General features: G+C 39.9%; 1 long non-coding RNA gene across 1 annotated transcript; it reads left to right on the forward strand.

Annotated features, from left to right (window-relative positions):
* Nucleotides 1-1663: 1663 nt before the first annotated feature.
* LOC125619432 lies at nt 1664-8562 on the forward strand. Its single transcript, XR_007350994.1, has 3 exons — nt 1664-5787; nt 6106-6254; nt 6837-8562. It is a non-coding gene; the product is annotated as an uncharacterized LOC125619432 (long non-coding RNA).
* The last annotated feature ends 12680 nt before the right edge of the window (nt 8563-21242 follow it).

Here is a 21242-nt window from a genome sequence, read left to right on the forward strand (position 1 = left end):
AAAAAAAAAAAAAAAATCATAGATTTTTTTTCTCAGCTTTTAAAAAAAATAGAATTGGTTAGTATATAGCAGATATGCTGAAAATTGGGTGAAAAATTAACAATAGGTAGATGAAAAATGAAGCAAATGAGAAAACGAGGCAATTATTAACTTCAGAAAAAATGAAAGCATGTGGAGGAAAAGAGGTTGCAATGCATTATTTGGTGCAGTGAATAACATTGATATTGACTTAAGGTAACATTGACCATTGGTTTAACAAAAAATTACATATAACTAGCCATGGGGTAAGAAAAATGAAGTTGGGATAGGGGAGAGATATTTAACATTTTTTCACCCTGCAGGGAAATTGAAAGACAAGGATTAAAGTTGACAAATCAATAGTGACATAGGGGCTGGGGATGTAGCTCAGTGATTGAGCACCGGCCTACTATGTGCAAGCTCTGAGTTCAACTCCTAGCTCCAAAATAAATAAATAAAAATAAAGAAAAATGGATATAAGTATGTAGTTTTTTAAAAATATGGAGAAAAATGTCAGTGAAACTATAGGGATAGAACTGGGTGTTGGGAAGGTAGGAATGAGAGATTTGTTTTAATCACAAGTCTTCTAGTACTGTTTGGCTTCTAAAATGATACAGACGGGTATGCTTATTTCTCTGTGTTTTCCTTTGATTAAAAAAAGTTTATTTTTAAACTTCAAAAATGAATGTTGTTATTCTCTTTTATTGCTGAGTAATATTCCATTGTGTATATACACCACAGTTTCTTTATCCATTCATCCACTGAAGGGCATCTAGGTTGGTTCCACACTTTAGCTATTGTGGATTGTGCTGCAATAAACATTGATGTGGTTGTGTCCCTGTAGTATGCTGTTTTTAGGTCCTTTGGGTATACACCGAGGAGTGGGATAGCTGAGTCAAAAGGTGGTTCCATTCCCAGTTTTCCAAGGAATCTTCATACTGCTTTTCAGATTGGCTGATCATTTTGCAGTTCCACCAGCAATGTGTGAGTGTGCCTTTTCTCCCCATGTCCTCGCCAACACTTACAGTTGTTTGTATTCTTGATGGCTGCCATTCTGACTAGAGTGAGATGAAATCTTAGTGTAGTTTTGATTTGCATTTTTCTAATTGCTAGACATGTTGAACATTTTTTCATATATTTGTTGATTGATTGTAGATCACCTTCTGAGAAGTGTCTGTTCAGTTCCTTAGCCCATTTATTGATTGGTTTATTTGGGTTTTTGGTGCTTAGCTTTTTTATTTCTTTATATATTCTAGAGACGAGCACTCTATCTGATGTGCAAGTGGTAAAAAATTGCTCTCAAGCTGTAGGCTCTTTACTCACCTCACTGATTGTTTCTTTTGCTAAGATGAAGCTTTTTAGTTTAAATCCATCCCATTTATTAATTCTTGATTTTAAATGGATTGAGTTGGAGAATATGATGCTAAGTGAAGTTAGCCAATCCCCCTAAAACAAATGCCGAAAATGTTTTCTCAGATATAAGGAAACTCATTCATGGTGGGGTTGGGAGAGGGAGCATGGGAAGATTAGACAAACTTTAGATAGGGCAAAGGGGAGGGATGAAAAGGGAGGGGGCAAGGGGGTAAAAAAGATGGTGGAATGAGATGAACATCATTACCCTAAGTACATGTATGAATGGTGTGAATATACTTGGTATACAACCAAAGATATGAGAAATTGTGCTCTATATGAATATTATGAATTGTAATGCATTCTGCTGTCATATATAACAAATTAGAATAAAATTTTTAAAAAATGGATGTTGCTAAAAATTTTATTGGAGCGGGGGCTAAGGGTATAATTCAGTGATACAGTGCTTGCCTAACATGTGCAAGACCCTGGTTTCCATTCCCAGCCCTGCAAAAATAAAAATAATGAATGTTGTTGTTAAAAAGAAGATCTTTCTTATACACTAAATAAATGCTCTTGTGTGTAGGCAAAATATTCTCAAATCCCTGAGTATACCAAATAAATTCTTATAGTGTTAAGATTTTGTTCTGATCTCTTTTTCTCCTAGGCCAGTTCTATTCTATTTTTCTCAAAATGCTTAGGGTGTTAATTTTCATCAATGCCTGGTGATCCTGGGTTCTAAATGAAGAACAAGGTGAATGTTTATAGATAGATAGCATGGGTCTTATCTGCTTTTGTGTAGGAGTGTTATCTAACAGAACTTTCCTGTAAGTGCAAAAATGTAAGTTGGGTGTAGGTCTAGGGGGAATCCACAGGAAGCATTTACTTAAAGATAAATGGGTGTGGAACAGGCAGTAGGATATTTTTATCAGTCAGACTGGCTGTGTGTGTGTGGGGGCGCTGCGGATGTAGCCTGGTGGTAGAATACTTGCCTTGCATGAACCAAGCTCTGGGTTCAATTCCCAGCATTACAAATGCAAATAAACAAAAACTGGCTTTGGCTAATTTATGCAGAAAAATAATTTATTGATAGGCTTTTGGGTGCTTGCAAAGTTGACCAGAAGGCTAAGAATCAGAATTGAGAAACCAATAGAAAGCAAGGGAAACAGCCAAGGCTACCCTGCAAAAATGGGCTGGCTTAAGCCACTGCTGCCTCTGCCCAGGGACATCACTCCAGCTTCAGGTAGAACCGCTAACGAGGATACAGGGGCATCTGCAAGACACCCAAAAAGCACATGTGGTGGGCAAAGTAATGGCCCCTAATTCCTGAAACCCTGTAAACATGTTCCTTTACATGGCAAAAGGGACTTTGATGAGATTAATTAAAGGAATTGTAGCTGAGGAGATTATCCTGGGTTATTCATCTGGGCCCACAAACAGGATTCTTGACAATAATGTTCCTGGCTGTTATCAGAGGGAGATGAACTACGAAAGAAGGGTCAGATGGGGTGGGATTGCAGCCCAATGGTACAGTGCTTGCCTAGCACGTGAGAGGCACTGGGTTCGATTTTCAGCACCGCATATAAACAAAGTAAAGGTCCATTGACAACTAAAAAAATATCAAAGAAAGAAAGAAAGGCGGGCCAGAAAAGTGCAACACTGCTGGCTTTGAAGATGGAAAAAAGAACCAGGAGCTCAGGAATGTGGGTGGACATCAGTTGCTGAAAAAATCTCCTCTGAGGTCTCCAGGAAGGAATGCACCTTCCATAGGCCTTGATTCTAGCCCTATAGGGTCTGTGTTAGATTTCTGACTTACAGGACAGCGAGACTATAAATGTGTGTTGTTGTAGGCCACTATGTTTGTGGTCTTTTGTTCTGGCAGAGAAAAAAAAAAACTAATACCCACACATCTGCAGGTTTCCCTGCCATGGTGCTAAAGTAAGAGGGTTTCACTCTCAGGGCAGGTCATATGCATGACCCTCCTCATGGAGTTAGAAGTAACACTTCCTCCCAGGCATATCTCTGGTGCCCTCTCCCTGCCCTCTGCCCTCCTCAAGCCAATCACTACTGATGTTTTCCTTCTGCCAGTTGAGGGGCAGAAAAAGGCCATGGATTCCATGCTTTGAAAATAGATTTTAATAAATCATCCTGATGGTTTCTTCAGAGTCTTTATTGTAAATGCCCTTCTGAGTTGGGAACCTCTCTGGATTTGCTCTTGTCTTTCCATTGTTTTAAGAATTTATTAGGATCATTTTCTGCAGCCAGTTTTGGGATGTGAGTTTTTTCCCCCCAACTCTTGTTGATATTTATTTTATTTAATTTCTATCTACCAGAAATTTCAAATTTTTTTCCTGATAATAGCACACTTCCCTCTTTCCAGTGCTGTGTGTTCTTTAAAAGCACCACATTCCCTCCTTTAATTATAAAATAAAAAATCGGGGGAGGGTAATGGAAGGGGACACAGTCTTAAGAGCTCACTTGGGCATCTATTATTTAGACTAGTTGTGTACCTGGGGCTCCAACAGAACAAAGGACTACAGTGTTTCCAGGAGAGTGGACTATGTGATCCAGTCTTAGCCACAGGCCACAGGAGAGATGCAGATTACTGGTGGGTTAACACTAACGCAGTCCAGGAGGAAGCAGAGGTTGGGAAGATCCCGGTTAGCATCAGGGAAGCCCTTTAACAGGAAAAGACAAGACAGACCTAGTTTCAAACCCTGATGGTGCCCTTGGCTAACTATGCAAACATTGTCTCTTTGAGCTTTAGTTTCTTCCCTTGTAAAATGGGGATGACAGTATCTATTAGAGGGTTGCTGCAAGGATTATAGCAGGTAATCCTGGTAAAATCCTTACTATGGCTTGGTGTATAATAGTATTGGATATCTCTGAGTGTGCTTACATGGATTAAACTTGTTTAATCCTGATTATTAAGCCTATTACACAGATCCAGAAACTGAGGAATGGAGACTTTAAGTAAGCTGCTTAAGGTCATAACCACCAGTGACAGAGCCTAGCTCTGGTACCCTGCATACAAACACCATGCGGCATGCCCACCATGGATGAGGATTCTTGGGCTGAGTGTTTTTCTCTAGCTTTTAAAATTTCTCATGCAATTTTGGGGTAGGGAACTATGTTCATTTTAGGAATTGGAACAGGCTTGAGTCAGCAAGAGGGGAAAAATGACCCCAGTAATAGGTAAGACAGAACTGGCAGGCCATTCTAGGTTATTGTTTAGTATCTGTGTTCATTTATTGGCTTGTTTGCTTTATGATGTATTTACTATTGCGGAGGTAACATTTACCTAACAGTAAAGTCCATGGATCTTATGTGTACAGCTCAATGGCTTCTTACATATGTGTGCACCTGTGGAACTTTTCATAACAAAATTAACAATTGTTTTTGTTTTTGTTTTTCCTGTAGGAAGTTTTAGTTATTCTCTCTTCCCAGTAAACATTTTAAAATCAAAGAGCACATCCTTTCTTTTAAATATCACTTAGGAGCTAGGTGTGATGGCACACTCCTCTAATTCCAGGTACTCAGGAGCCTGAGGCAGGAAGATGTCAGGTTCTAGGCCAGCATGGGTGATTAAGTGAGACCCTGTTTCAAAATGAAATAAAAAGGGCTGAGGGTGTTGTTCAGTGGTAGAGCGCCCCATGTTTGAGTCCCAGTACCTCCAAACAAAAGAACCACACACACACAAAACTCACTCAGGGAAAGTCTGAATGGACCCCTGCTAGCTTTATTTTGGATAACACCTCTGAAGCATGGTCACTTTGATAACTATTTTTAGAGCCGGGGTCTAGCTATATTGCCCAGGTTGGCCTTGAACTAAAAAACGTGGTCTCAAGCCATCCTTCTGCCTCAGCCTTCCCCAAAGCTGGAATTCTAGGTTTGCTCAATGATCACTATAAGCTTTCTAAAAAGAAATTTTGAGAAAGAAGCATTGTCTGGCTCTAACTGCTTAAAATCACAACCATTCTCACCTACACCTGCAGAAAGCATCTGATGGGCAACCCTCTGGTGTCCCCCCAGGCCAGGCTAATGCTGCCATTTTCTGACCCTGCATTCTGTGCAGTGCCATGAAGTTTGTCCACACATGTACCACGACCCCCTGTTTTACCCACCCCATAAATATTCGCAGACCCTGTCCTTGGGGAGATGGATTTGAGTCCATAGACTCCCATCTCCTTTTGATTGCTGCTTTTTTGACCCAAGAATTCAAATGCTTTCTCTTTTGCAAAACTTGGCACTTGAGGGATTGGTTTTTCCTGAGCATCAGGTGGAGATGAGCCTGGTTTGGAAACACAGTTACTATCCAGACCAAGATAAAGAAGTTTTCCAGCACCAAGAAGGCTCCCTCGTGCCTTCTAGTCAATACCTGGCCAGAGATACTTGCTGTACAAACCTCCATTACCACAGGTGAGTTCAGTCTATTTTCTAACTTCACATAAATGGAACACAAACAGCTTGAGCTCTTTCACATCTGGTTTCTTTCACTCATCGTATTTGATTCTTATTTTTATAACAAATAAGATGTTTGACAGTCCATGAATTAGTAAGCAGATGAGTACACTCCATGACCCCACAGCAGGGGCAGGGGGAAACGTTCTGGACATGGCCGCCTCTGCTCCTACTTGGACTCCCCAGAAGGGTCTCGGGTTCCACGGGTCCCAGAGAAAAGTGATCTTGGAACAGTAGAGGTTGCAATGAATGTCAGTTTCTTTTCTCTTCCTGCAGGTCCCGTGAGTCCGATTTTGAGATGGGACAACTGCCGAGGTTTGCTGAGGGTGGCATGTTCCTCGCTCCTTTGAAGCTATGGTGGAGGGAAAACTGAATTTCCCGACACACTGGATGCAGGAGATGTTCACACTGCCTTCCAACTTGGGGTGGGTGGTTCCATCTCTCTGGGAGAGGCATATCTGTCTCTGACTAGAAACAATGTCTTACATCTCTTCTATTTTTAGAATAATCCATTTTTTTTAGTCTGTTTATCTATCATCTATCATCTATTTTGAGGAGTCAAGAACTCCTTTTGGGCCTTTTCCAGGATAACTTTTGGAACATAAAGTTCTTAAAACTCTTATACTTGAGCATATGAATGTCCTGTGCCTTGGAACAGGAATGAGGGACTTCTTTCCCAAGAGGAAAAGAGGGGGAAAATCAAATTTACTTCTATTCCTAGAAACAAAGACATAAATTACTATATAATTACCATTTAAATTACTTTATAAATTACTACAAGGGCATAAATTACTATGGCAATAATCTAGCCCACCCCATCACACTGGAACCTTGTCCCCCTTGATTACCCACAGAGGAAACCTAGCAAAATTAAACATCAGTTGTCTAGCCACTTCCTCAACTACAGAATTGAGCTAATACCAACCTTCCAAGGAAGTAAAGAAGTTAGCTGTTTGATACTTAGGGTTCTAATGAATTTATTTCCTCTTCTTATTTTTCCCCTACAGGAGGGATCACTGCCTTTTGTGGAAGTGCAAACAGCTGAATTGGAGGGTCCAGACTCTAGGGGTCTGAGAATAGAGAACAGATGAACTTTGCCAGGCAGGGGACACCCTACAGCTCACAAAGTCTTTTCTTCCCTCTCTATGTGGTTCTGAGCAGTAAGAGGTACAGCTTAGCAGGTACTGTAGAAATTTCTGTGCTCTCAACAGTGATGCCCAAGCCTGACTGATCAATAGAATTAACATGGAGAATTAAAAAACACTCCATGGCCATACCACCCTTAAGGTGCCCAATCTTGTCTGATCTCGGAAGATAAGCAGGGTCCCGCCTACAATCCCAGTGATTCCGGAGGCTGAAGCAGGAGGATTGCAAGTTCAAAGCCAGCCTCAGCAACTTAGTGAAACCCTAAGCAACTCAGTGAGACCCTGCCTCAAAATAAAATGTTAAAAAGGGCTGGGGATGTGGCTCAGTGATATATATTTATATATTTTTAAAAAATAAAATTCCTACCTCAGACTCTTATAGCTCCTCTCCTACCCTGGCTAAGAATGTGATTCAACAGGGATGGGGAAGATTAAAAATGCTTATTAAAAAAAATTAAAAAATTCCCAGGAGATTCTGATGACTAATAAGGTTTAGAAATCACTTTTGTAAAACTATTTTCCTGCCTGAAAGTCTAAAATTTAAAAATATATCCATATTATCTCAATGGGGGCATAAAAAGAGATGGATAGGGAAATCATGAGCTACCTTGACTTTCTGGAAGAAAAAATGCTTCTATGAAACTATCAAAACTACGTGAACCTTCTTATGTGCATCTTTAAAAAAATTTTTTTGTAGTTGTAGATGGACAGAATGCCTTTATTTTACTTATTTTTATGTGGGGCTGAGGATTGAACCCAGTGCCTTACACATGCTAGGCAAGTGCTTTGCCGCTGAGCTGCAGCTCCAGCCGTCTTATGTGCCTCTGAAAACTTAAGTCTTAATTTCTTTTCTGTGAAAATTTTCATGAGGTCAGAGAGCAAAACCTACTAGTCCTTTGTTCTGTTGCTTTGTACCACTCCTATTCCCAAATACTTAGCCAGACTACACTTTTAATTTTTTTTATTAGAGCTTTATAATTATACATCATAATTGGGTTCATTTCTAATTTTTTTTAATTAGAATGATTAGGCACATTTGAAACTTCTTCTCATTCTCCTTAGTTTCTGTTATGCAAGGCCTGTGAATACCTACTTCTTTAAGATGCAACTTTTGAGCATTCCAAGAGAGACAATATGAGGCTAATAGGCCCTAAGGACTGTGAGCTGGTAGCTGAGAATGTCTGTTAGAGGTACAGTAATATGACCTTATTATCCATGGTCAATTGTCTTCTGAAAATAATTAAATGGAAAATTCTAGAAATAAACAATTCATAAATTTTAAATTACATAGCATTCTGAGCAATATGATGAAATCTCATGCAGTGCAGTTTCCAGGACATGAATCATCCCTTTGTCCAAAATATACATGCTGTATACGCTGCCAGCCCATTAGCTGCTTATTAGACATCCTGGTAATCAGATCTGCTGTTGTGGTGTATAATGCTTGTGTTCCAGTAACCCTTATTTTACTTTGGGACCATTATTGTCCCAAAGCACAAGAGTAATGAAACTGGAAATTTGTGTATGTCAAAAAGAAGCCCTGAAGTGCTTTCTTTAAGTAGAAATGTGAAAATTTATCATAGGAATGTATTAATGGGGATAAACACGGTACAGTATGTATAGGGTTTGGAACTAGCCTCTGTTTCAGGAATCCACCGAGGGTCTTGGAATGGATCCTGTGTGGCTAATGAGGGACTCCTGTCGTTCAATTAGACTGCTTTTATAACTATTCGATTAGATCACACCAAGAGAATAAGGAGCAATGAACTATTTAGTAAGAGGGCAAAAGTAAGAGAGGTTCAGGGAAGCCGGAAGACCTGAGAGCACTGGAATCCTAGGTAGGGATGAAGAGGGATGGAGTCAGAAAGTAAGTAAACAAAGGTGGAAAAATACCAAAAATAGGTATTATTTCTTTCTTTCCCTTATGGTCTTTTCTGGGCTACTTACATCCCACTTTTCCCCCCAACTCTTGTCCCTGTCTCATTGTGGTAGAAGTAAAAACCAAACTAGCATCTTTTTTTCCCCCCAAATGTGCTGTAACCAATTTATTACAAAGAATATATTAAAGGGTACAAATAACAGCTGGATGATGAAATACAAAGGGTGAGTTTGAATGGGTCCTGAGCACAGGATCTTCTGAGCCCATGGAGTTCTGGGGTGTGCCACTCAAGTATCTCATGAATGCATTCTTGTCTGCCAACTGGGAAACTTGCTGAGCCTCATCCTTTTGGGTTTTTTGGAAGTTTTATTATATAGGCATGGATGATTAAATCATTGGCCATTGGTGATTTGTTAGAGTCTGTAAACAAGTCAGGATGGCGCCTGGAAAATGTTAGTCTGTAAACAAGTCTGGATGGCGCCTGGCATATTGCCAGAGGGAGTGGTTTGTGAAGTAACGTGGAGCCATTAAGTGTGGAGATTCCTTATTGGTTGACTGCAAGCCATTAAGTGTGGAGATTCCTTATTGGTTGACTGATGTATCTAGTTTATGCTAATTAGATAAGCTGTGTGGAATGTATAAATACTGCTCCTGTCCTGCAATAAAGGGCTTCCACTCCTGCTGTATCAACATACACAAGTTGTTTGTCACCCCCTGGTTATTTTGCTGCAGCCGGACTGCGGCAGTGATTAAGTTGACCTCCAGTGTCTTCCTCCATTTCTCTCTCTCTGTTACCCTCCATCTGTCCCTCCCTCTGGGAGATGGGGTGATGGGGTGGGATAGGGTTGAAAGTTATTTTTTTTTCCAAACTATCATCTTGAGCTACTGTGAAAGTGATTTACAGCAGAAGTCTAGGAAATGCTTAAAAGTAGTCAGGAGAACACCTACATGTATCAAACCATAGTTTTGTGCTGTGGTTCAGATGTTTTATTGGGGACTATGCCCATTGTTCTTTTGCAAGCAACCTGGAGCTAAGAGGGGATCTTCACCATTCATATATTTTTTAAAAGTTTGAATATTGTCTGTCTATTTTGGGTGTGTGTATGTTTTGCATTTTGTTTTCTTGTCTTTGGAAAGTAGGAATAATGAAGTCATATTGGAGCAAAGTTGGCTTACCACTCTGAAAAAGTTTAATATTTTAATTTGCTCATAGTTATAGCAAGCAAACAATCTAAAAAGTAAGTTTCTTATTTCTAAGTGTACCATGCTACACCTTCTCAAAATGAGCAGAGGCTTTATTGAAAGTGAATACTTATAAGTCTTCAGACACTAACTTTAACAGCAACATATAGGATAAGAGTACTAGAATTTTATTTTTATCAAAAAATAAAAATCTAAAAATTACTTAGGACTTCAAGGGCACTTAACACTTTATAAATTGATAACATTTATTTAAATGGAATAAAGTTACTTTATTTGAAGATGCTGGGTTTAGAATAGTCAGAAATGCTTTTCTGCATTTTCTCATAATGATGGTGCAGACTACTGTTGTGAGTATTCCCTTGAAACATCTTTGACTGAGTCACTCTAAAGAAGCAGAAGGCCAGCTGGGTGCAGTAGTACATGTCTGTAATCCCAGTGGCTGGAGAGGCTGAGGCAGGAGAATTGAGAGTTCAAAGCCAGCCTCAGCAACTTAGCAAGGCTCTGAGCAACTCAGTGAGACCCTGTCTCAAAACAAAATGTAAAAAAGAGCTAGAGATGTAGCTCAGAGGTGAGGTGCCCCTGGGTTCAATCCCGGGTAACAACCCCCCTCCTCCAAAAAAAAAAAAAATGCAGAAGGCCAGTCTAGAGGAATTTCAAGTATCCATCACTGTCAGTTCCTGCCCTGGACCACAAAATCCCAGCAGAAGTCCATTGGTTCAAATGGATGACTTAGTCAGTATAGTTTGCAGTAGTTCTTCCTTCTTTTCTTAACCTTTTCTCATCTCTTATTTTTTTAAATCTACAAAAACTGTCATTTTGAAGTAAACAAAAACAGGAAAAATTGCATGATGAACTCCATGTACACATCACTCAACTTCCCAACTGTCATTCACAGCCAGTCATTTCCACCACCCTGACTGCCCCACTTCTGCTGCACTATTGTGAGGGCTCGGAGGTAAATCTCAGAAGTCATATCATTTCTCCTATAGTTATTTCAGCATATGTCTCTAAAAGATGTGAGCTCTTTTATAGAATGACCACAATACCTTTACCACTCATGAAAATATTGATATTAATTCCTTACTATCATCAATTATTCAGGTTTAAATTTCCTGTTATTTACCATTGGTTGTTTGAGTCAAGATTTGTACAAGGTCTAAATGTTGCATTTCATAGATATATTTTAATCTAGAAATGTCTTTCTCTTTTATTTACTGAAATCAGATCACTAGTCCTATAGAGTCTGGGTTTTGCTGACTTTTTCTCCTGTGGTGGTGTTTAATAAATTCCTCTGTTCCCTGTACTTTCTGTAAGCTAATTTTTTTTTTTGCAAAAATGCTTCATAGATGCCTTGTATATTTTCAAAGGAAGGCAAATAAGGTTTTTTTTTTTTTTAAAGACCTCTTTTTGCAATCTTAACAGCGACTAATTATCATTGTCTAGAAGATTTTCTTTCTTTATTATTGACCAACACTTCAATTTAACCATCAAGCTATATACCCCCTCAGACCTGCCTTTTCCTTTTTATGGCTTTAACTGAGGAGAAAATGGTTACCTGGTTCTAAGCGCATTTCACAGATATCATCTCCCTGGAAAATAACCAGAAGGATCTGTTAATTTTCAGCACATATGATTGGAGTTTTTCTAAAGTCTCCTTATGATAGATATTGTTAGTTGTGTCTATTCAACTGCCATCTCCCCAACCCACCTGCCCACACATTTTTATATGCTCATGGAGCTCACCTCGCATTTTAGAGGTTGACCAGTTACTTACTCCTTTGAAGCCTGGATAGTTTTTTTAATATTTATTTTTTAGTTTTCGGTGGACACAACATCTTTGTTTTTTGTATGTGGTGCTGAGGATCGAACCTGGACCTCACGCATGCGAGGCGAGCACGCTACTGCTTGAGCCACATCCCCAGCCCCTGAAGCCTGGATGGTTTTGAGGAAGCTTTTTCTCTTAATGAAGATACTGTCACCTTGTGCCTTTAGACGATATGTGAAGGTGCTGACTGTGCAGAGGCCATCTTCACCATCTGGTGCAGACTTGAGGATTAAAACCAACGTGCCCAGGGTGGGTTGGAAATATGGAAGGAAGCTGGGTCCTTAGTAGGTCACTGAACCTCAGAGTTATTAAGGAGGAAAATTGGGATTTCTAGATCTGAATTTCTTCCCTTGAAAACAAACAGTTCCCAAGTTTCAAACTGAATGTATGGGAGTGGTAGACAGAGCCAAACCCGCAAATGCCCTACCTCCAGGCTTCCTCTAAGAGATTGTGAGTTTAGTCCACTTTTATTTGTTTGTGGCTACAAACAACCTAAAAGACACAGAAAATATGTTCAAATAAATTTATTTTATATTTCTGCTTACTATTTAATACTCTGATATGGGGGAGGGGGACAAGCTTGTGAACCTTGGCCTTGAGTTTCCCCTAAAATTGAGCTCTTAAATACTCTAGTAAAGTGCTTATTCAGATAGCACAAGTCATGGAAATATCAAAATTAACTTATGATGCCATATTTTTAAATCAGCTTTTGGTAGGATATAAGTTTAAAAAGCACACAGCAATTTAAAAGTAGAGATGGAGGCTTAGAAACTTCTGTATTGCTGCTAGGAATTAGAATTAAAATATTTTCCAAGGCTTATTCTCAAAGCACATAACTGAGAGCTGACTTTGAGTGTTGGCAATAAAGGGAAACTTATCTCCTATTACATTACACTGGACATAACTTTCTTATTAAGTAGGAGAATTGGAATTTCTGAATATCTTCCTTTGCAGCAAAACAGCTCCCAAGTTTCAAATTGAATCAGAAGACTAACAAGCAGAGGAATGAGGACTAAACTTTAAAAATATGGTATGTTTTGAAATCTATGAAAGAAGCAGTTATAGAACTGGAAGAGAAAAAGACAACTGGTGATCTGCCCTGTTCTTGCTCTGGCTCCTGGTATTTTGCATTCCCAGACGGTGTTGTTTGGAAGCAAAGCTTCATTGTTTTTTGGTCAGGAGATTGCACCTTTGTGACTTGCAAACAACAAGGTGATGACAGCACTGGTTCCAGGAAGACCTCATAACAACCCTTCTTTGTGTCGGGTGAGGAAGCTCTGGCTCCTAAATGGATGACATCAGCAGGCTTCCCACCCACTCCACTGGGTCCCTCAACTCACAGAGATTCATTGTTCATGACTTAAACTCTGAACAGCTGCTGACTTTTGTTGGTTTCATTTACTGTGATCATACACCCCAGATATCAAATGGTTTGTCCTATTATCAGGCCATGGACCAGACTACCTGCCCTGGGGTCTAATTAGAAAAGTTAGATCACTATACCCTGGCACAGTGCATCCCAACGTCTCAACCCACTCTATTCATTGGCTTGGATCTCTCTGTAGTGGTATCCTGTCTTCTTTGCCCAATAAGCAACTTTTCCACGTGTCTTTTTTTTTAAAATATATTTTAGTTGTAGTTGACACATATCTTTATTTTATTTATTTGTTTTTATATGGTGCTGAGGATCGAATCCAGGGCCTTGCACGTAGTAGGCAAGTGCTCTACCACTGAGCCACAACCCCAGCCCTTCCGTGTGGCTTGAGTAGAAATATCCTTTCTCTCTCTCTCTCTCTCTACACACACACACACACACACACACACACACACACACACAAGGATTGAACTCAGGGGCACTTAATCACTGAGCCACACTCCAGCTCTTTTTCTTTTTTGTATTTGAATTAGAGACAGGGTCTCATTGAGTTGCTAAGTTACTGAGGCTGGCTTTGAACCTGCAATCCTCCTGCCTCAGCCTCCTAAGCCACTTGAATTACAGCCATGCACCAATGCATCTGACCAGGAATACTGTCTCTTTGGGGATCCTGCAGAGAAGGGGTTTAATCAATACTAAAATCAGACAAAGGAGCCATGATTCTAACTCCCTATGAAAAGCTACCTGAATCAGAATTTCAAGTGAATTGAATGACTATCATCACAGTAAATTTTATACATTTAAAATTCATACTTTATGCATTAAAAAATGTATAAAGTAATGTATTCAAGGAATTGAATATAACTTGTCTTGGAAAAGTCACTGAAGGGAAGAAGGCAGGTTGGGGTTTATCTTTGGATATTAAAGATGAGCAAAAGGTATGATCAAAGCCAACGGGGCAGCTTGCTTTCCACAGGTGATGGGACAGGTAGTGGATTCACCATTTATTCTGACACTGTGTCTTGGATGCTGAGGACAGAGAAAGTGCTAGAATCTCTGGTATCTTTCATGGTACTTAATACAGGTATCACCACCATGCCTATATCACAGAGGTGCTCTGTGGATATTCGTGGACCTTTTTTGACAGATAACTTTTACCTAGATTGAATGTTGATCCAGATTAATACATTTGCAACCATCTTCTTCGTCCATAGTTTAAAAGCCTACCTGAAATGATATAAAGATTTTTTGTTAAAAAAGGTATTTTCTTAGGAAGGTGTAACTTTGATTTTCCTGATTTTTGAAAATCCCTGATTATGTAGAAAGAATAGGAGAATAAAATTTAGGAGAGGACAGACAGACCTTGGGTGTAAGGAGACTGGCTTGGGACAGCTGAATAATAACATATATTTATCTGGCTCTCTGGCTTTACCAGAGCCTTTTTACAACTACCAGGTATATTACAGACATGTTTTTCTATGAGGTAGTCAAACTGTAAACACAGTGAATCCACACTAATAATCATGTGTTAAAAAAGAAAGAAAATGGAAGAGAAACACCACAATCATTTCCCAATTGAAATGTCCTCAGTCTTCATCTTGGGAAGCACAGGGCCAAGGTATGAGGGCAGATTTAGGGTTATGCACTGTCATATGGCATTTCCTGTGCTTTCCATCCCCCCTCATATGGGCTGTTTAGGTCTGCCTATACAGAGAACCATGGTGCTCTGAAAGGATTCACTGCGCCCCAAGCACAATTCCTATGACACTACCACAGTGTTTTGTACACAGAATGGGAGGTGCTTAGAAAATGCTTGTGGGGTAAATAAAGCATGTTTTGTTTTAGCAATATTTATGATCAGTCTAACTTCTCCTTCATGTTTACATGTTTCTTGGGTCAAGAATTCCATCTTACATCCCCAAGTACTTCCTAGTATACAAATGTATGAATCCATAAGTGTTTGTGACTGAGTAGGCAAAGGGCCACATTCCTGCCTGCCACGAGGGGCCTGTGCTATTGACCTCCATGCCTGTGTCATCAATCTTGCTCACTTGGCAATGGAAATGGTCTCCCATTTCCTTTCTAGGTCTCACAGATTCATGGTAAGAGTTGGAAAAGGACCTGAGAGATTATTCAGTCTAAACCTTTTATTTTATAAATGACAAAATTAGCAAGATGGAATGACTTACTAGTCTTTGGCCAAGCCAAGGAAGAATTTGAGTCTCCTTGAAAGTAATTTTTCTTCTTGAAGTATTTTAAAATTTTATCTAAAATATCTTCATTTCACTGCTATATATATGTCCTCAAATAGTTGCTATAATCGGTTACTTCTCAAGAAAACTCTACAAGCTTTTAGCTAGTTATTCCCCATATGACACATTTCAGAATATTAAATAAGAAGTTCTCACCAAGTCACCAAGGTAGAATATATATGACAAGCCAAAAAGAGGTGTCACAGAAAGATAAGACATTTTCAAAGGGGTTATCCAAAAAATGGTAACATGACTCAAATCTTCCCTGCCTACCTTCAAGGTATAAAGGTGTTGGCTCTCTGAGGGGGCTAGACAAATGGCACCTCTCTTCCTCTTCCAGATTCTGAACAAATTGAAAAACTCAATGAGGTGAAGTAGATGGAACAAAATCTTTTTTATTTTTTTATTTTTTATTTTTTTTTTATTGGTTGTTCAAAACATTACACAGCTCATGACATATCATCTTCCATACATTTGATTCAAGTGGGTTATGAACTCCCATTTTTTACCCCAAATACAAGTTGCAGAATCACATCGGTTACACATCCACATTTTTACATAATACCATATTAGTGACTGTTGTGTTCTGCTACCTTTCCTATCCCCTACTATCCCCCCTCCCCTTCCCTCTCATCTTCCCTCTCTACCCCATCTGCTGTTGTTTAATTCTCTCCCTTGTTTTTTTTTTTTCCCCTTTCCCCTCACAAACTCTTATATGTAATTTTGTGTAACAATGAGGGTCTCCTTCCATTTCCATAGTTTCCCTTCTCTCTCCCTTTCTCTCCCCCCACTCGTCTCTGTTTAATGTTAATCTTTTCCTCATGCTCTTCTTCCCTGTTCTGATCTTAGTTGCTCTCTTTATATCAAAGAAGACATTTGGCATTTGTTTTTTAAGGATTGGCTAGCTTCACTTAGCATAATCTGCTCTAATGCCATCCATTTCCCTGCAAAATCCATGATTTTGTCATTTTTTAGTGCTGCGTAATACTCCATTGTGTATAAATGCCACAGTTTTTTAATCCATTCAGTAGATGGAACAAAATCTTGCCTTCGTTATTTAGAGAGGCCATGCTGGAGGGTGGGCTTAGCATAGCAGCAAAAGGGGTATTAGCCTAAGCCCAGGTTTAGGCCCACTGAGCTCCCAAGCAGGACAGATGCAGCCTGAGGAGGAAGGGCCAGGCAGTGGTGTTGGGAGTGACGGGCTGGGGGAAGCCTGGAGTATTGGGGTTTGTGCAGTTCTCTCTACCACTGTCAAGGCTGGGAAGAGCCATTCTCCACACACACACACACACACACACACACACACACACACACACAAAATCAGAGGGAGAAGATGGGAGAGGAATCTTGTGAGGAGGTTTTCTCTGGGAGAGGACAGGCTGAAGAGTACCCCCACCTCAAAGTGGTTTTCTCATGCAAAGGACTTCCTCCAGAACTATTCCCTGCCACTTGGAGAATGTTTAGGGCACTGAAGATTGGTGTTTGGCTCCTTCTTGGAGAAGAGAGTTTCTCTCCTGGAAAATTCTCAACTAACAGCTAAAGGAGAGGTGACTGAACTTGATGGGCCAGGGCTGGTTGCAGAGAGATAAAGGGAGGGAGGGGGTTAGGGTGGGGGTAGGTGAAACTCAGCTCCTGTCCAACAGGGCCACCCAGAGGGATGCTAGGCTTCAGCAAGGGGAAGCTACAATTTTGCTACAGAGCTGAGGGAATTTTAGCCGATCAAGAGAGGGTCAGGTGAGAGACCTCCAGAAATGCAGCTATGGGGTAGAAGTGTTTCTAAAGTGAAATTATGCCACACAAGGAAGTGTCAGCTTTAAATATTGTACCTAGCCCAGAAATAGAGAAGCCACCTTACGAGAAACCAGTTAGTTAAGCACTGTTCTCCCCTCTTTCCTCTTCTTCCACCTTTGAGCCTGGAACAAACCACAGTGAGTAAAATGGGGCAGGGAGTTGGAAGCAGAAGGAGGAGGCAAAGAAGAAATGGCTTCCTGGCTGCAGAAAGCTCCAGAAGAGCAAAGGAGAAGTTTCAACTTTATATCTAATTCCAAGAAGTAATTATTACAGCTGGGCACGATAACGCATGCTTATAATATCAGTGATTTGGGGGCAGGAGGATTCCAAGTTCAAAGCCAGCCTCAAAATTTAGCAAGGCGGCTCAGTGGTTCAGAGCCCTGGGTTCAGTCGCCAGTACTAAAACAAAGTAGATAATTATTGCACAAGACTGGATACTTCTTCAGTAAGACTATTGGAAACATAAAGTGAGTGTGGGATTTTTTAATTACCAAAGAATGATAAAAAATAAGTCATAGGATGTTGGAGGTTTTCACTCAGGGGCAAGAAAAGAACTTTACTGAATAACTTGAAAGGAAAGAGTGGGACTTAAAGCCAAAGTTTTTCCTCATTTGAATGTTTTTTATCTTCATCTTCCAAATGAAGAGCCTTATTGACTTCATTTTGTTTGTTATTTCTTTAAGCCATCAACATATCTTCTGGTATCTCTATTAAGCATTTGGGATATTAAGAACATTGGACATGCCAAACTCTGTCTCAAAATCAAAAAATGACAAAGAGGGCTGGGGTGTGGCTCAGTGGTAGAGCGCTCGCCTAGTACGTGTGAGGCCCTGGGTTCTATCCTCAGCACCACATAAAAATAAATAAAATAAAGGTATTGGGGCTGGGGATGTGGCTCAAGCGGTAGTGCGCTCGCCTGGCATGCGTGCGGCCCGGGTTCGATCCTCAGCACCACATACAAACAAAGATGTTGTGTCCGTGTGTCCGCCGAGGATTAAAAAATAGATATTAAAAAATTCTCTCTCTCTCTCTCCCCCCCGCTCTTTCTTTAAAAAAAAAAAAAAATAAAATAAAATAAAGGTATTGTTTCCAACTACAACGAAAAAAATATATATACATATATATATTTAAAAACAAACAAACAAATAAATAAAAAAGGGCCAGGTATGTGGCTCAGCAGTTGAGTGCCCCTGAGTTCAATCAGTCCCTTGTACCACAACAAACAAACAACAAAACACTGGACCCTCCAAGCAATCAGGACCCAGGACCGGAGTCCCCAGGTGGCATGTTGCATGTGCAGCAACTCCACAGCTGTTCCTCCAGCAAGTTATGAGTTCAAGAGGGAAAACCGTAGATGGATTAAAGTCAATAATGTTTTCCAACTTACAACAAGGTGGTCGAAGCACTCTCCCAGCACAAAAGCACAAAGCACTGCTATTATACCTGTTGGTGGGTAAGCCAAATGAAATATGTTAAAAGGCTCTCTAATCATGCCCAAAGCCAGGCAGAGGAGGCCAACTTGAGTCCTCATCACCATCTCACAGCACATTTTTTTTCTTTCTCTCTTTCTCTCTCTCTCTTTCTTTCTTTTTGGTATTAGGTTTGAACCCAGGGGTGCTCTGCCACTAAGCTATATCCCAAGTTCTTTTTATTTTTTTATTTTGAGACAGGGTCTCACTTAGTTGCGAAGGCTGGTCTTGAGCTTGGGATCCTCCTGCCTCAGCTACCTGAGTCACTGTGATTATAGATGTGCACGACCAAGCCCAGCTTTACCTTTTGTTTTTGGAGTGGAATAGTTTCCCTCTGCAGGATATTAAGGATCCCAAGACTGCTTTAAGAAGTTTCTTTATTGTATGAGATGTGATTGAAAACTGTCAATCATGGATCTGGCGGTCCCTGCTCATGAGCTTAAAGACTGTTCTGATTACGATAATTACATATTTATGAATATCCTACCTAGAGAGTAACAATTTTACTATGTCAGACTACACCACACAAAGATGCATCAATTTCATCTGCAATGAAAAATAGAGACTAATAACATAGTTATATTTATATGATAGTCAAACATCAAGATGCAACATAAGTACTTCAACTAAAAGAATTCTGATCATTATTTAACCTTGAGATGATTAAGGGTGAAGGCTTCTGAGCTTTCATGATTTGCTTTTTTTCATAGTTTGTGCGGTTTTGATTTGATTTTTTAAAATCCATAATTAACATTTATTAACATTTGGATTCACTCAACCCCAGTGATATGGTGGCAAAGCAAAAACAACAACAACAAAAGACCGATAGGCATGATTAATGGTCAAAGCAAGGGCCATTGGCCCTGACCAGGGAGCCCAAATCAGCAAGTTGTTTTGGCCAAGTTGGAAGGCTGATGCCTCTTGCTGGATTTTCTCTTCTTTGAATCTCCTCAAAATTGTTGAGGGGTTTCAACTAGTCAAAATTGTTAGTCCATCATCCCTGGTAGAAGAGATGGTTATGATACCCTTCATAATGTCAAAGGAGGGCTGGGGCTGGAGCTCAGGAGCAGAGTGCTTGCCTTACACATGTGAGACATCGGGTTCCATCCTCAGCACCATATAAAAATAAACAAGTAAAATAAAGTCGAAGGATTTTCCTCACCCTGAATCCCTGTATGCCTTCCCTTTGTTACCAACCACTTCCTTGAAGTCATTTGACCTGGTTAAATGTTTTTTTTAACCATCCAAAAAGTTAATCTCCTATATTTCTTCTGTTAGGCAGGATCCTTGTTGTCACCTTTTGAGAGCACCATGGGTCAAAATTGTTTACAAGAACTCATTAGAAAATGGCACAGATAGAGGCCACCCTTTGCAAATGCTGAACAAATAGTCAGTACAGAGTGCTGACTCCCACTGGCCAGATCTGAACAGTGCTTTTGCTACATGATTTTTCTTTGGCAGAGAGAATGTATCATCAGTTTGGTAATAGATAAAATTTCCTTTTATTATGGTAAAAATATCATGACATAAAATATACTGTCTTAGCACTTTTTGGGGGGGGGGCGGTAATTGAACTGTAGATTGAACCCAGAGGTGCTTTACTACTGAGCCATATCCCCAGACCTTTATTTTTTATTTTGAAATAGGGTCTTGCTAAGTTACTGAGGCTGGCCTTGAACTAGAGATTCTCCTTCCTCAGCCTCCCTAGTTGCTGGGATTACAGGCATGTGCCAGCTTGTCTTAACCCTTTTTAAGTGTGCAGTAAGTGTATTCACATAAACTTAGTTTCCAAGCTGTTTCATCTTGCAAAATTGAAACTCCATATCCTTTAAGCAAATATCTTCTCTTCCCTTACCCTTAGAAGCCAGCAGCTACCATTCAACTTTCTGTTTCTATGAATTTGATTTCTTTAAATATCTCATAAAAGTGGAATCATGCAATATTTCTCTCTCTCCCCCCACCCCTCTCTTTTGGATTGATTTATTTCAGTTAGCATAATATCCTCAAAGCTTATCTGATAGATAATTTTAAAGGAAGGTATTTTAGAGACAAATAGCATCCTGATAAGCAGCATACCCGAGGCAGTGCTAACTACTTTTTTGGTGATTTCATCTTTATGTTATTTCATATATTCTTTCATAAGAATATACTATTTTAAATGTCTGGTGCAAGAACAGAACATGTAGAACAGTGGTCCTGGAGCCTGAATGTGCATCATAATGACCTTGAAGTTTGTTAAAAACACAATTTCCCTGGGTTCTGAGGATTTCTATATTGAAGAGTCTGAGGTGAGCCCAGATATCGTTGGGGATTCTGGTGCAGGTGGTTCTTCACTTTTGTTGTGAGAAATACCTCTATTCTAAGCCAGAGGTGAGGGCGACCTCCAAGTGTGGCACAGTAAGGCTCCACCCGCTTTCTAGGAGCTTTACTTTCTGTGGATCCTCATGAGGTATTATTTTAAATGCACCACTGAG

This window comes from Marmota marmota, unplaced genomic scaffold, assembly GCF_001458135.2.
Source record: "Marmota marmota marmota unplaced genomic scaffold, marMar, whole genome shotgun sequence".
Taxonomy (NCBI): Eukaryota; Metazoa; Chordata; class Mammalia; order Rodentia; family Sciuridae; genus Marmota; species Marmota marmota.